We start from the raw sequence: 13,494 nt of genomic DNA on the forward strand, positions 1-13,494 counted from the left end.
AAAATGCAAGATAAAACTATGCAGCAGTTATAAAGACAAACCTGATAAAAAAATACATAGAGCAGCTCAGCAGTACATCAGGGTAAGGCTGGTTCTCTAGTGCGGCCGCGTGCTACGAACAGGCGCGCGCGCATGGGCGCACACACTATATAACAGCCCTAAGGCACCAGGGAGTACAGACATAGCCCCAACGATCGTTTTGCAGCCTCGCTTCGATCGTTGAGGCTATGTCTGTACTGCCTGGTGCCTTACCCTGAGGTTATACCAACCGGCCCGCAAGGGAGTTCAAGTCAGGTCCTTTTCCCTCTTTCGAGGGATGGTGACTAGCCCGTGGGTTGTGCAGGAGCACCCCAGCCCTAATGGGCCGGTTGTAAGAATACCATCCTTTCTTAGTCAAAAGGCGCAGGAGAGATGTGGACCTGGGGCTGTCCTACCCCTCTCTCTACAAGCCAGAGGACCAATGCGTGCCACAGACCATCCTACTTAAGCCCCAGGTAGGATAGGTACTACAGTTGTCATAGCCATATAGCCGAGAGGCAAATTCCTGATCTTAGCCAAAATGCCAAGAAACCACCCACACTGTTTCAACCTTCCCTCGAAAAAGGGAAAACGACCTGACGTGAACTCCCTTGCGGGCCGGTTGGCCAGAGGGAGGAGAAGACGGATGTCCTGAATCGTAACGGAGGAAGGCATCAATGTCCTCGGGGACCAGGCCTTCGGGCTGAAATCCTCGGGGAAACAAACTGAGGACTGGTCCAATTTCAGGAGGACAGTCCAAGGGCAGGCACCCTCGCCACTGAAGTGGCTTGGGCCCTGATTGAGAGAGGGGGGGGGGGAAGCTGTCTGTGGGTGGGTTTACTGGCTTTGCATCTTAACCCTGACTGTGCTCAAAGCTGTGACCATGCCGCAAGCTTAAGCCTATAGGGAACCATGTTTATGGTTTTGAAGCAAAAGGTGTCATTTGCTTGTCATTTCCCAGAATCCCTTGCTGCACTGGAAGTGCTGTGTGCTGGGTGATAATGGGGAAAGGCGGGGTTGCAGAGCTGTCTAAGACATGCAGATGAACATACAGTAATATTTCCATTTGCTATAATATATATATATATATATATATATATATATATATATATATATATATATATATATATATATAACAAAAAGCAGCAGCCAGCACTCCAAGCAACAAATGTAAAGTCAAGGTGCATGCTCCATAGAAATCAATATAGAAACCCTGTCTTCCCATAAGAGAAGGCAAAAAAGCAGCAACACTCAGATATAGCAAAAAGACATGTATTAGCAGTGACAAAATAGCACACTATAAACCCAATGTTTCGGTCCTGGCAGGACCTTCCTCAGGGTGGGTGCTGAACAAAAACAGGCAGCTGGCACTCTAAATAATAAGCAACAGTGGTGGTGCGAGTCCCATAAAAATAAGTAAACAAAAGATCTTACCCTTCTTGCGTCAAAAAAAAGAGGCAGCACTCACTTCAAGGTATAAAATGTGTATTAAGCATGTTTAGACAGACAACCAATCCCGACGTTTCGGCTCCGGAACGGAACCTTTCTCAAGGGGGGTGCCATATGTATGTATGTCTTTATTTGTATAGCGCCATAAAATGTACATAGCGCTTCACAGTAGTAATACATGTCATATAAATAACAAATATAAATAACAGATCATGGGAATAAGTGCTTCAGACATACTGTAAAAGTAACATTAAGGAAGGAGTCCCTGCTCCGAGGAGCTTACAATCTAATTGGTAGGTAGGGAGAACGTACAGAGACAGTAGGAGGGAATACTAGTAAGTGCGTCTGCAGGGGGCCAAGCTTTGTGTCATGTGTCTATGATTATCCAGTGCTACTCATATGCTTCTTTAAGCAGATGTGTCTTAAGGTGGGTCTTAAAGGTGGATAGCGAGGGGGCTAGTCGGGTATTGAGGGGAAGGGCATTCCAGAGGTGTGGGGCAGAAAGTGAGAAAGGTTTAAGGCGGGAGAGAGCTTTAGATACAAAGGGGGTAGAAAGAAGACATCCTTGAGAAGAACGCAAGAGTCGTGATGGTGCATAGCGAGAAATTAGGGCTGAGATGTAATGAGGGGCAGAAGAATGTAAAGCTTTAAAAGTGAGCAGTAGAATTGAGTGTGAGATACGCGATTTAATCGGAAGCCAGGAAAGGGATTTCAGCAGGGGAGACGCTGAGACAGATTTAGGAAAGAGTAGAGTGATTCTGGCAGCAGTGTTTAGGATAGATTGTAGGGGAGACAGGTGAGAGGTAGGAAGGCCGGACAGCAGGAGGTTGCAGTAATCGAGACGTGAGAGAATGAGGGCCTGAGTCAGAGTTTTGGCAGTTGAGTAACAGAGGAAAGGGCGTATCTTTGTGATATTGCGGAGGAAAAAGCGACAAGTTTTAGAAACGTTTTGAATATGAGAGGAGAATGAGAGAGAGGAATCAAGTGTGACCCCTAGGCAGCGTGCTTGGGCTACTGGGTGAATGATCGTATTTCCAATAGCAATGTGGAAGGATGTAGTAGGGCCAGGTTTGGGAGGTAGTATAAGGAGCTCTGTTTTTGCCATGTTAAGTTTCAGTCGGCGGATGGCCATCCAGGATGATATTCCAGAGAGGCATTCAGAAACTTTGGTCTGTATAGCAGGTGTAAGGTCAGAGGTTGAAAGGTAAATTTGTGTGTCGTCAGCATAGAGGTGATATTTAAACCCAAAAGATGTGATTAGGTCACCTAGAGAGAGTGTGTAGAGAGAAAAGAGAAGGGGTCCCAGGACAGAGCCCTGGGGTACCCCCACAGAGAGATCAATAGAGGAGGAGGAGGTGTTAGCAAAAGAGACACTGAAGGTACGATGGGAGAGGTAAGAGGAGATCCAGGATAAAGCTTTGTTCCGAATACCAAGAGTATGGAGAATGTGAAGGAGAAGAGGGTGGTCCACGGTGTCGAATGCTGCAGAGAGGTCGAGTAATGTGAGCAGAGTGTAATGACCTCTGTCTTTGGCAGCGTGGAGGTCGTCAGTTATTTTAGTGAGGGCTGTTTCAGTAGAGTGAGCAGTGCGGAAGCCAGATTGTAGAGGGTCTAGTACAGAATAGGTGTTGAGAAAGTGTAGCAATCGAGAGAATACAAGACGTTCAAGGAGTTTGGAGGCAAAAGGCAGGAGGGAGACAGGTCGATAGTTAGAAGGACAGGTAGGGTCAAGCTTGCTGTTTTTGAGTAATGGTATAACGGTTGCATGCTTGAAGGATGAAGGAAAGGTACCAGAGTAGAGGGAAGAGTTAAAGATCTGTGTGAGCATAGGGATTATAGAAGGAGCAAGAGGTTTTAGGAGATGGGAGGGAATGGGATCAAGAGGGCAAGTGGTAGAGGGAGAAGAGGAGATCAGCAGTGATACATCCTCCTCCGAGATAGCAGGAAAAGAGTCAAGAAAGACAGGAGGAGAGTTGGGAAGCATTGTGGGATGGGAGGAGGCAACAGATGGGATGTTCTGCCGTATGGACTCCACCTTTTTCTTAAAAAAGTCAGCAAAGTCCTGGGGTGAGATGGAGGAAGAAGAGGAGGCAGCTGAGGGTGGTCTGAGTAGAGAGTCAAAGACAGAAAAGAGACGGCGTGGGTTAGACTTGTGTGTGTTGATTAGTGATGAAAAGTAGGTTTGTTTAGCCTGAAAGAGGGCAGAGTTGAAACAGGATAGCATAAATTTTTAGTGAATGAAGTCTGCGAGCGTATGAGATTTCCTCCAGAGGCGTTCAGAGGAACGAGTGGAGGAACGCAGCATGCGTGTGTGGGAGTTTAGCCAGGGTCTGGGGTTAGAAGGGCGAGGACGGCAGAGAGAAAGTGGGGCATGAAGATCAAGAGAGGAAGATAAGGCAGAGTTGTAGTTCCTGACCAGGTTGTCAGGGTCTGAAGCAGAACTGAGAGAGGAGAGGGAGGAGCGTAAATGTAAATACAACTGTATGCTCATCTGCATGTCTTAGGCAGGTCTGCAACCCTGCCTTTCCCCACCATCACCCAGCACACAGCACTTTCACTGCTGCAAGGGATTCTGGGAAATGACATGCAAATGAGCACACAGTGCCACTTTTTGCTTCAAAAACCATTTTTAACATGGTTCCCTTTAGGCTTAAGCTTGCTGCATGGTCACAGCTTTGAGCACAGCCAGGGTTAAGGTGCATACCCAGAAAACCACCCACAGACAGCTGTTTCGACCTTAATGGGTCTCATCAGTGTGGGGTTGATTAACTGGGTATGCAAAGAAGCTAAAGGATGGGCCAACCATAATACTGAGTTAAGTTCTGGTGAGTAAAAAAAGTGACAAAAACCCTCCACAGCAAAGCAAATATGCAAATGTAAATACAACTGTATGCTCATCTGCATGTCTTAGGCAGGTCTGCAACCCCGCCTTTCCCCATCATCACCCAGCATACAGCACTTCCACTGCAGCAAGGGATTCTGAGAAATGACATGCAAATGAGCATATATATGTAGCGGTCATGTAAAATGGCTACAGTCATCTCTCCTGCTGACAGTAAGGCCTGGTAAGTTGTGGGCATGCCAGCAGTAATTATGGAGGTTTGCCCTCACACCCTGGTGGGGTGCCCTGTGTATGGCTGGGAGTGGTCACATGCTCTGACTCCATGGTTAGTGATGTCAGAGGTGTGTCAGCTTCCAGAGTGTACATAAGGCACAGCACTGTGTCTAAAAGTTAGTTCTGCCAGAGTTCTATCTGAGTTCAGTTCTAGTAGTCTTGGGAGTTCTATTCAGTCTGGTTTAAGTGCAAGTTCTAGCAGATGGTTATGTTATAGTAACCGAAGAGGAGACTGTGTCCAGGGACCTGGCACAGGGCAGAGATCCCTGCGGGGATAGGGAATCCCTATTTAAGGAGAACTACACCTTTTAAAGGGAGGCACTGACTGAACATGAGTGGCTAGAAAATCTACTGCGAGGGGCAGCTAGCCCACTCAGGCAATAAAGATGTTCTCAATCACAAACCCTCTCGTGTACATGTGTGGAGTGAATGTACAGAGAGGAGCACCACGGAGGAGTTCCTCAACAGGACCATCCCCATGCGGACGCAGGGACCCTGATGAGGTGGAGGCGCTGCACTGGAACTAGGTAGGACTCAGCACACTACCTCAGCTGCCTGTCTGGACGGGTCCTCCCCACACACCATCATGCGGGAGACTCAGGAGTCCTGTTGCCAACAGGTGCACCACCAGACACTACCACACTGTAATGGGGACCGGTTAGACCACAGGGGCCAATGTGAGATTGGGTGGGTCAGGCCGGGCCAGAAAAACCGTTACATTTGGAGGCGAGCTGCTGAGATCAGATCTGTCATCAGGACAGGCTCTAGCTAGGCACACTGGGAAACAGGGAGAGAGTCTGCTGCCACTCTGTGCTGCGTAGGGACGGACCTAGGGGTGGTCAGGGGGCTGACGGGATATTGTCAGTTCGCAGGGACGACCTAGGGGCCTGAAAGGAGTGAGGGGTTTGGAGCCGGGCTATAGCTGACCGAGTCACTTTGAGGCAGTGCTAGTTGGTAGGACGCCAGAAGGGATAGCCTGTTAACGTGGTCAGGAATCCTGGATAGGGTCTGCGCTAGGCTGTCCAAGAGAGGTAGACGCCCCAAGTACTGCATGGCAGAGCCAGAGTACTCTAGCCCATTCCAGACACTTACCATAGGAAGCACAGAATGGGAGGAAGGAGTTACAGCAGACACTGAGAGAGTGAGCCTAGCCTGAGGTAGTGCAACATGAGTCCAGCCTAGATCAGGTACACATGTGGTGGTGCATCTGAGCAATCTTTATTGTACTGGTGTGGTGGCTGCCCCGCAGAGCGGAGCCCCATGTACGATAACTGTTACGAGAGAATGGAGGATCCGCGTGGTGCGGAGAGCCCAAAATGGCGACCAGAGGCTGATGGGGAAGGCACCCGTGGCGTGCGCCCCACTGAAGAGCAAACTGTCGCTGAGCTGTCTTTAACCAATCTGCTCTGGAGTGGAGCGAAGGCCGTGCCTGCCCTGTTTTTGTCCTGTCTGGGACACCGAGGGGCCACCCTTGAAGAGTGTGAGGACATTGTGATAATTGGGGGAGAACCCTGCGAGGAGAGCAAACAAACTGACTTTTCGGGCTTAAAAGCCAACCAAAATGGCGGTTCCCGCTTGCTAGGGAAACCGCATGGGCCAGTCGCAGAGAAAATGGCTGATACAGAACTTGCAAAGAGCTGGCCGGGAATGGCGCGAACAGCAGAGCCCCGCCCTGATGGGGGGCATGGCGCGAAAGCTATGGCTGCGCCTGCATGGACAGTGACTCACTCGGCCCCTCTGCTGAGTCAACCGCTTAGTCTATGGGACCCTCCCCTGATTTCCACCAGGGGGAGTGACTTTCAATTATGGCCTGTGGGAATGCACCCACTGGGCCCAGGGACTGATATCCAGACGGCACCACTACAAGAAGTAGTTCCGGCCGCGGAGGTAACGTGCAAAAAGGAGGGATATTTTGCACGAAAAGCAGCAGCTAGGAGAAGGCGGGAACTAGCCGCGGCCCAGGAATCCCACTCTGATGAGGAAACTGGCGCGAAAACGCAGACCGCGCCCACCAGGACTGAGAAAGGCGCGGCCTTAATTAAGGGGCATGATATTCCCCTGTGGGATCCGCCCATAATTGCAACCCCTGGGGGCGGGTTCCAGCTATGTCAGCGGAAGGAGGAGCCGAAGCAGGAAGTGGCTGGCCCAGAAGCTTCTACCGGTCAGTTGCCAGGAACCACTGACCTGGAGAGACCCATACTGAAAGTGGTCCCTACCAAAAGAATGGCCTGCTCCTCCACAGTGGGAACTATGGTATCCACCCAGCCCTACTCGGTACCCGGCGGGGTACTGGTAGTCAGGGTGGCTAACACCGAGACGGTGGTCGGGCTCTGCCTACAATGCGGGCTGCCCGGAGGCACTGTCAACACGGCGGCACGTTGCCCACATTGCGGGACATTATATTTGTGGCCCATGCCCACATTTATACCTATCCAACCTGCTGACCCCCCGGGGGATACGGCTAAGCGCTCCGCTGAGTCCCCTGGCGCACTATGGATCAGCCGTGCGAGTCCCGGAGAAAGGGGACTGGAGTCGACCAAGTCGGCTGGGTCAGTAGCAACCGAGACGGTCGGGTCACCCCCCGATCGCGCAGAGAAAAGACTTTCGCCACGCTCGGTGACCCCGAGATCAGGGAAGGGAGATTACTCCGACGAGGATCTCCGTGAACTAGCGGTGGCGAAATCGGGATCCAAGAGGGACCCAGGACGGACGACACCCCGTGGGGTGAGTGGCAGTCTGGAAAACAGGGCGTCCCCCGCAGATCGGCGAGCCGAGAGACGGAGTCCCGCCGTCCCAGGACCTGGCGGCGACGGGAGAGAGACGCCAACGCCCCTGCGGACTGGTAAGGGAAGCAGCCCCATCACTTACCTTGTCCCGGCAGACAACGCAGCGGAGGAAAGGCCTTGCCAGGCCCGAGGCGCACGTGGAGAGACGGCATCACTTCCGGTGAAGACGACGGCAGAGCTTCCGGATGTCGTCATCGAAGAAGAGATCCCGAATGGGGATCCGACCCGAGATGGCGGCGTTTCCGGTTCCGGGGAGGACATCACTTCCGGTGGCGACAGCGGAACCGCTGGGAACGATGCAGCGACGCTTCGGCGATAGGGGGAAGGTCCCCGATCACCTCCAAAGCCCAGGAGTTGGATGGGCGATCCGAGGACTGAGGAGGGTGAGATATCCTCATTGGACCAGTCTACGGACAGCCAGGAACGGGTCGTAACCCCGTGGGGTCCTATCACTCGCCCTTATGCCCCATCCCATGGCCTAGATAAAACCCCTGCCCCTGTCACCTGTTCCACGGGATCCCCGCCTAGCCTGGAACTTATGGACATACCTTTGGGGGGGGAGGAGAGATGGACTGGGGAAAGACAGCGCAGTGGCGCTACGGAGGGCGATTCTCGGGGAGGGGGAGAGTTGAGAGTGGCTGCGGTAGGCCGGTGGTTGCCCCCTGTAGCTCCCGAACCAGTGAAAAAGGCCCCGGGATCTTATAGGTGGTCAGTACCGCGATCTGAACGGTCATCGGGGGTATTTTCCCTGGAAGATGATAGAGAGTCAGGGGAGTCACATAGATTCCGAGAGCACCGTTGGTGGGCCCCACTATTCGAAGGGTACTCCGCATGGATGGACCGCACTCGGTTCCTCATCCGGCGAGAAGATGTAGTGGATTACTGGTGGGCTGCGGGAGAGTTCACACATGAGCAAAGGGATAGAGAGTTGCAGGAGCGGTGGCTGCAGATCAAGCATAGGGAGATAGAACCCATGGGTCCCAGCATCCTGTCAGACCCCGTGGACCCTGATGAGCCCCTATCATGGGTGTTACCTGGGAGGGCCGGTAAGGCTGACCTGACCAGGATAAGTAGGGCCGAGCGGACCATAATGGCTCGTTATAAATCATCCCACGGGTTGGAGTACCCGTATGTCCCTGAGCCTCTTATGGATGAAATCGAGGAAAACAGAGGGAGGTGGCTTAGGGAGGCCATTGAAATGTACTTAGTCGGAAGAGGAAGTGCAGTGGTAGGGAAGAAGGCCGAGGAGCGGATAGAGCACTTAGTACGCATATGGGGCATAGGAAGGAACATTTACAAACATAGGGTGACCTATAGGCCCGAGAGGGGACTGCCTAGGCACTATCATGTCACGGTCCTGGACATGGGCGGTAGAGAGGTTAAGAAACCTGACCCGAGTCACTATTATTAGGGGGTACTAATGCATTACGCGGGTTCGTGGCTGCTGGTCGGGGCGGGCTTGGCGGAATGTACTGTAGACATTTTGTTATGATATTATGGAAATTTGTATGTGAAGTTAACCTAATTATGTGTTGTGTTTCAGTGCTTCCTGGAAAAGGGTATACAAATTTAGGTCCCAGCGAGGACGATGGGATTCACCAGGGGGAGAATGTAGCGGTCATGTAAAATGGCTACAGTCATCTCTCCTGCTGACAGTAAGGCCTGGTAAGTTGTGGGCATGCCAGCAGTAATTATGGAGGTTTGCCCTCACACCCTGGTGGGGTGCCCTGTGTATGGCTGGGAGTGGTCACATGCTCTGACTCCATGGTTAGTGATGTCAGAGGTGTGTCAGCTTCCAGAGTGTACATAAGGCACAGCACTGTGTCTAAAAGTTAGTTCTGCCAGAGTTCTATCTGAGTTCAGTTCTAGTAGTCTTGGGAGTTCTATTCGGTCTGGTTTAAGTGCAAGTTCTAGCAGATGGTTATGTTATAGTAACCGAAGAGGAGACTGTGTCCAGGGACCTGGCACCGGGCAGAGATCCCTGCGGGATAGGGAATCCCTATTTAAGGAGAACTACACCTTTTAAAGGGAGGCACTGACTGAACATGAGTGGCTAGAAAATCTACTGCGAGGGGCAGCTAGCCCACTCAGGCAATAAAGATGTTCTCAATCACAAACCCTCTCGTGTACATGTGTGGAGTGAATGTACAGAGAGGAGCACCACGGAGGAGTTCCTCAACAGGACCATCCCCATGCGGACGCAGGGACCCTGATGAGGTGGAGGCGCTGCACTGGAACTAGGTAGGACTCAGCACACTACCTCAGCTGCCTGTCTGGACGGGTCCTCCCCACACACCATCATGCGAGAGACTCAGGAGTCCTGTTGCCAACAGGTGCACCACCAGACACTACCACACTGTAATGGGGACCGGTTAGACCACAGGGGCCAATGTGAGATTGGGTGGGTCAGGCCGGTTCAGAAATACCGTTACATATATATATGTAATTTTCCCGCTCCCCCTCTCTCTCCGCTCCCTCCCTCTCTCTCCGCTCCCTCCCTCTCTCTCCGCTCCCTCCCTCTCTCTCCGCTCCCTCCCTCTCTCTCCGCTCCCTCCCTCTCTCTCCGCTCCCTCCCTCTCTCTCCGCTCCTTCCCTCTCTCTCCGCTCCTTCCCTCTCTCTCCACTCCCCCCTCTCTCTCTTTCCCCCTTCCCCTCTCTGTCCCCCTTCCCCTCTCTCCCCCCTTCCCAACTCTCCCCATTTCCCCTTTCTCCCCCGTCTGTTTCTCCCCCATTCACAGAAATCTGAGCCCCCCTGCACATGAATGCCCCACCCCCGTTCACAGCTCCACCCCCCCCCGTTCACACACCTGTTCCCCCACCCCTGCATTCACATGTTCGATCCCCCCCCTTCACAGCTCCATTGCCCCCCCCTTCTTCACAGCTCCATTGCCCCCCCCCTTCACAGCTAGGCAGTGGCGGCTCACTGAGGGGGCGGGAGGGTTGTAATCCCCCCCCTTCAGAGCTCAGCGGTGGGGGCTCACTGGGGGGGCTGGAGAGTATTGATTTCCCCCCCTCCAGAGCTCGCCATCGGTGGCTCACTGGGGGGGTGAGAGGGTTGTGATTCCCCCCCCCCTTCAGAGCTGTCCGGTGGCGGCTCACTGGGGGGGCGGGAGGGAGGGTTGTGCGGCAGCGGCTCACTGCGGGTGCGAGGGTTAGTGACGGTGTGCGGCGGCAGGTGGGGGGGGGGTATCTTTGCGGCGGCTGACTTTGGGAGCGGTGTGTGACCCGGGTGGGTTTGTGGGGCTGGCTGTCCTCTGCGGTGGCGTGCTGGAGCAGGGCCGCCAAGATAAATCATGGGACCCAGGACAAATGAAAATAGCAGGGCACCCCCCTCCCCCGAACCCATTGTGCACCTACCACAAAAAAAAAAAAATTAGCGCGCAACTTTTACTTAACTGTTTTCTTATTGTGATACAGAAACAAATATTAGAATGCAACCTGTTTATTTTTATATTTTCAACAAAAGACAGGTGTATTCTGGGCCCTGGTGTCATGTATAGGGTGTGAATAGACCCAGATAGCTTAACTCATGCCTTCCCTCTTCCAAAGCACAACAAGTCCTTTGTCTTTCTTAGTTTTATTGAGGGAAAATCACAGGAAGAAAGGAACTTGCAGATGTAGTGTGGGTAGAGAGTGCTTCTCTATCTGAAGTGCAGTGTATCAAGATAAGGCAGTGTAAAAACAGAAAGGCCTCACTGGAGTTAATTTTTATTTATTTTTTATTTATAAAAATATTTTACCAGGAAGTAATACATTGAGAGTTACCTCTCGTTTTCAAGTATGTCCTGGGCAGGCAGGTACTCACTGAGAGTCCAGGGTGAAAAGGAAGTAAGGGCTGAATGTCACACAGGAAACGTATGAGACTGAACTAACTGTCAGCAGGGACAGGGGGGAAAGTAGAATAGCCCATTCTAGGAGAATAGCTGAGGTTGCTATAGCAACTCACTGACTAAGGCTTTCTGTCACAGTGGACACACTTATTAACAAATTTATATTTTGTGGATCTCAATTGAGCAGAACAAGTTGAGCAAAATCAACTGAGATTTATTCCCTTGATAGGCAAATACACGACAACTGCAGAATACATGTAATAATTACACTTACTGGGATAGGGAACAGGATAAAGTGTCCAGTGAACGAAAAGCACAGAAATAATGTCCCTTTAAATTGCAGTCAGTTTGCAAAGGTACCAGGCCCATAAGTCCGTGGAAAATGTAAAAAGTTCGTTCTGGTTCTTTGGGGTTCGTTCTGTAATCCCTAGGGCTAACGAAATCCTGAAGCAGGGCTAGGTTCCTTGTTGCGATGTTTTTAACCCCTTGCGTTCTGGAATCGCAGCCGCTGTACTTAGATCTTATCCGCTTGAAGAAATCAGGTAACAACCACACAGGAATGAGGGGTACAGGCCTCTTTAAGGACAGGGGCCCGTGGAGTTTTTCATTAGCCTCGTCCCATTGGCAAGGAATTATCTTCCTCCTATCAGAGCCTGCCATGTCACGTGGGAAAATCCTAGGGCCAGCCCGGGTAGCTTTGAGCATGCTCAGTGAGCAGCTTGGTAGCACCGCTGAGTAAAAAGGGGCCACTCGTTTCTGGGGACGCAACGTCTGGAGTTTGGTCCCAAGGTGTGAAAATCCAGCTTGAGTAACAGGATCTGCTACTCAGAAACATCCCAATTAAGTCACAATTTAAGACTCTGGGACCCCCCCCCCCCCAAACATGCCCGTAGACCCACAGGCGTTGCCTCATCAGGGGGCTTTTGAAGCTGGAGAGGGAAATACGCCCCCCCCCCCCCCTCATGTATGCATAACATTTGTTCCTTAATGCATTACAAAGGCAGGCAGAAAAAATAGCATCCTGCCTTTTAAAACTGCCACAGAAAGGCACTTTATCAAAAATATATGTTTCACTTATGACAAAGTTATATTTTTAATATGTGTGTGCTTGTGGGGTTACACTGAGGCTGCACACCAAAAATCAGGGTGCTGCCTCACTCCGTTCCTGACTTAGCAGTCTTAATGTAACGGCTCCTGTTATTCAGCACTGCAGGTAGAGACTAGTCTGCAAAAAGGGGAAAACAATGCATAGAAGGGAAAAATAAGACATGTACAGTGCATGAAAAATTAACCCCTTCATCCCCAATACGAAATAGGGGTAACCAGCCGAGCACACTGCCTTTATTAATGCGCTGAGTACGCCCATTTTCGCCACACTGTGTAAACAGCATGTGTATCAAAATGTAGCCTTTCACATGCATCTAGCTGCTGGGACAGGGAAAATAACAGGCAGCTAAACGAGGGAGACATGAATCCTATGAGCTGCAAAGGGAGACAGAAAAATATGAAATCCTGTTCCAGGACAAGGTGACTGCCTGCCTGGCTGACTGAGTGGGTGACAGTGACTGGGTAGGTTTGGTGCCTGCCTGCCTGACTGAGTGGGTAACTGAGTGGGTGACTGGGTGACTGAGTGACTGTAGTGACTTAGTGACATTTAGTGACTTTTAGTGACTGAGTGGGTGGGTTAGTGTCTGTTTTCTTATTGTGATACAGAAAAAACCATTAGAATGCAACCTGTTTATTTTTATATTTTAAACAAAAGACAGGTGACTTCCTGCCTGTCTGACTGAGTGGATGACAGTGGGTGGGTGACTGAGTGGGTGGGTGACTGAGTGGGTGACTGAGTGGGTGGGTGACTGACTGGGTGACTGAGTGAGTAACTTTAGTGACTTTTAGTGACTGGGCCGTGGGTTAGTGACTGGGTGCGTGGGTTAGTGACTGGGTGTGAGTGATGTGGCGGGTTGGAGAGAGGCGGCGGGTGAGGCTGCGGGTGGGGTGTGATGTGGCAGGTGGGAGAGAGGCAGAGGGTTGGAGAGAGGCGGCGGGTGGGTGAGAGGCAGCGGGTGGGTGAGAGGCGGCGGGTGGTAGAGGCAGCAGGTAGTAAAGAGGTGGCGGGTGGGAGAGAGGCAGCATGTTGGAGAGAGGCGGTGGGTGAGGCTGCGGGTGGGGTGTGATGTGGCAGGTGGGAGAGAGGCAGCGGGTTGGAGAGTGGGGTGGGTGGGGTGTGATGTGGCAGGTGGGAGAGAGGCAGCGGGTTGGAGAGTGGGGTTGGGTGGGGTGTGATTTGGCAGGTGGG

This window comes from Ascaphus truei, chromosome 10 (assembly GCF_040206685.1).
Source record: "Ascaphus truei isolate aAscTru1 chromosome 10, aAscTru1.hap1, whole genome shotgun sequence".
Lineage (NCBI taxonomy): Eukaryota > Metazoa > Chordata > Amphibia > Anura > Ascaphidae > Ascaphus > Ascaphus truei.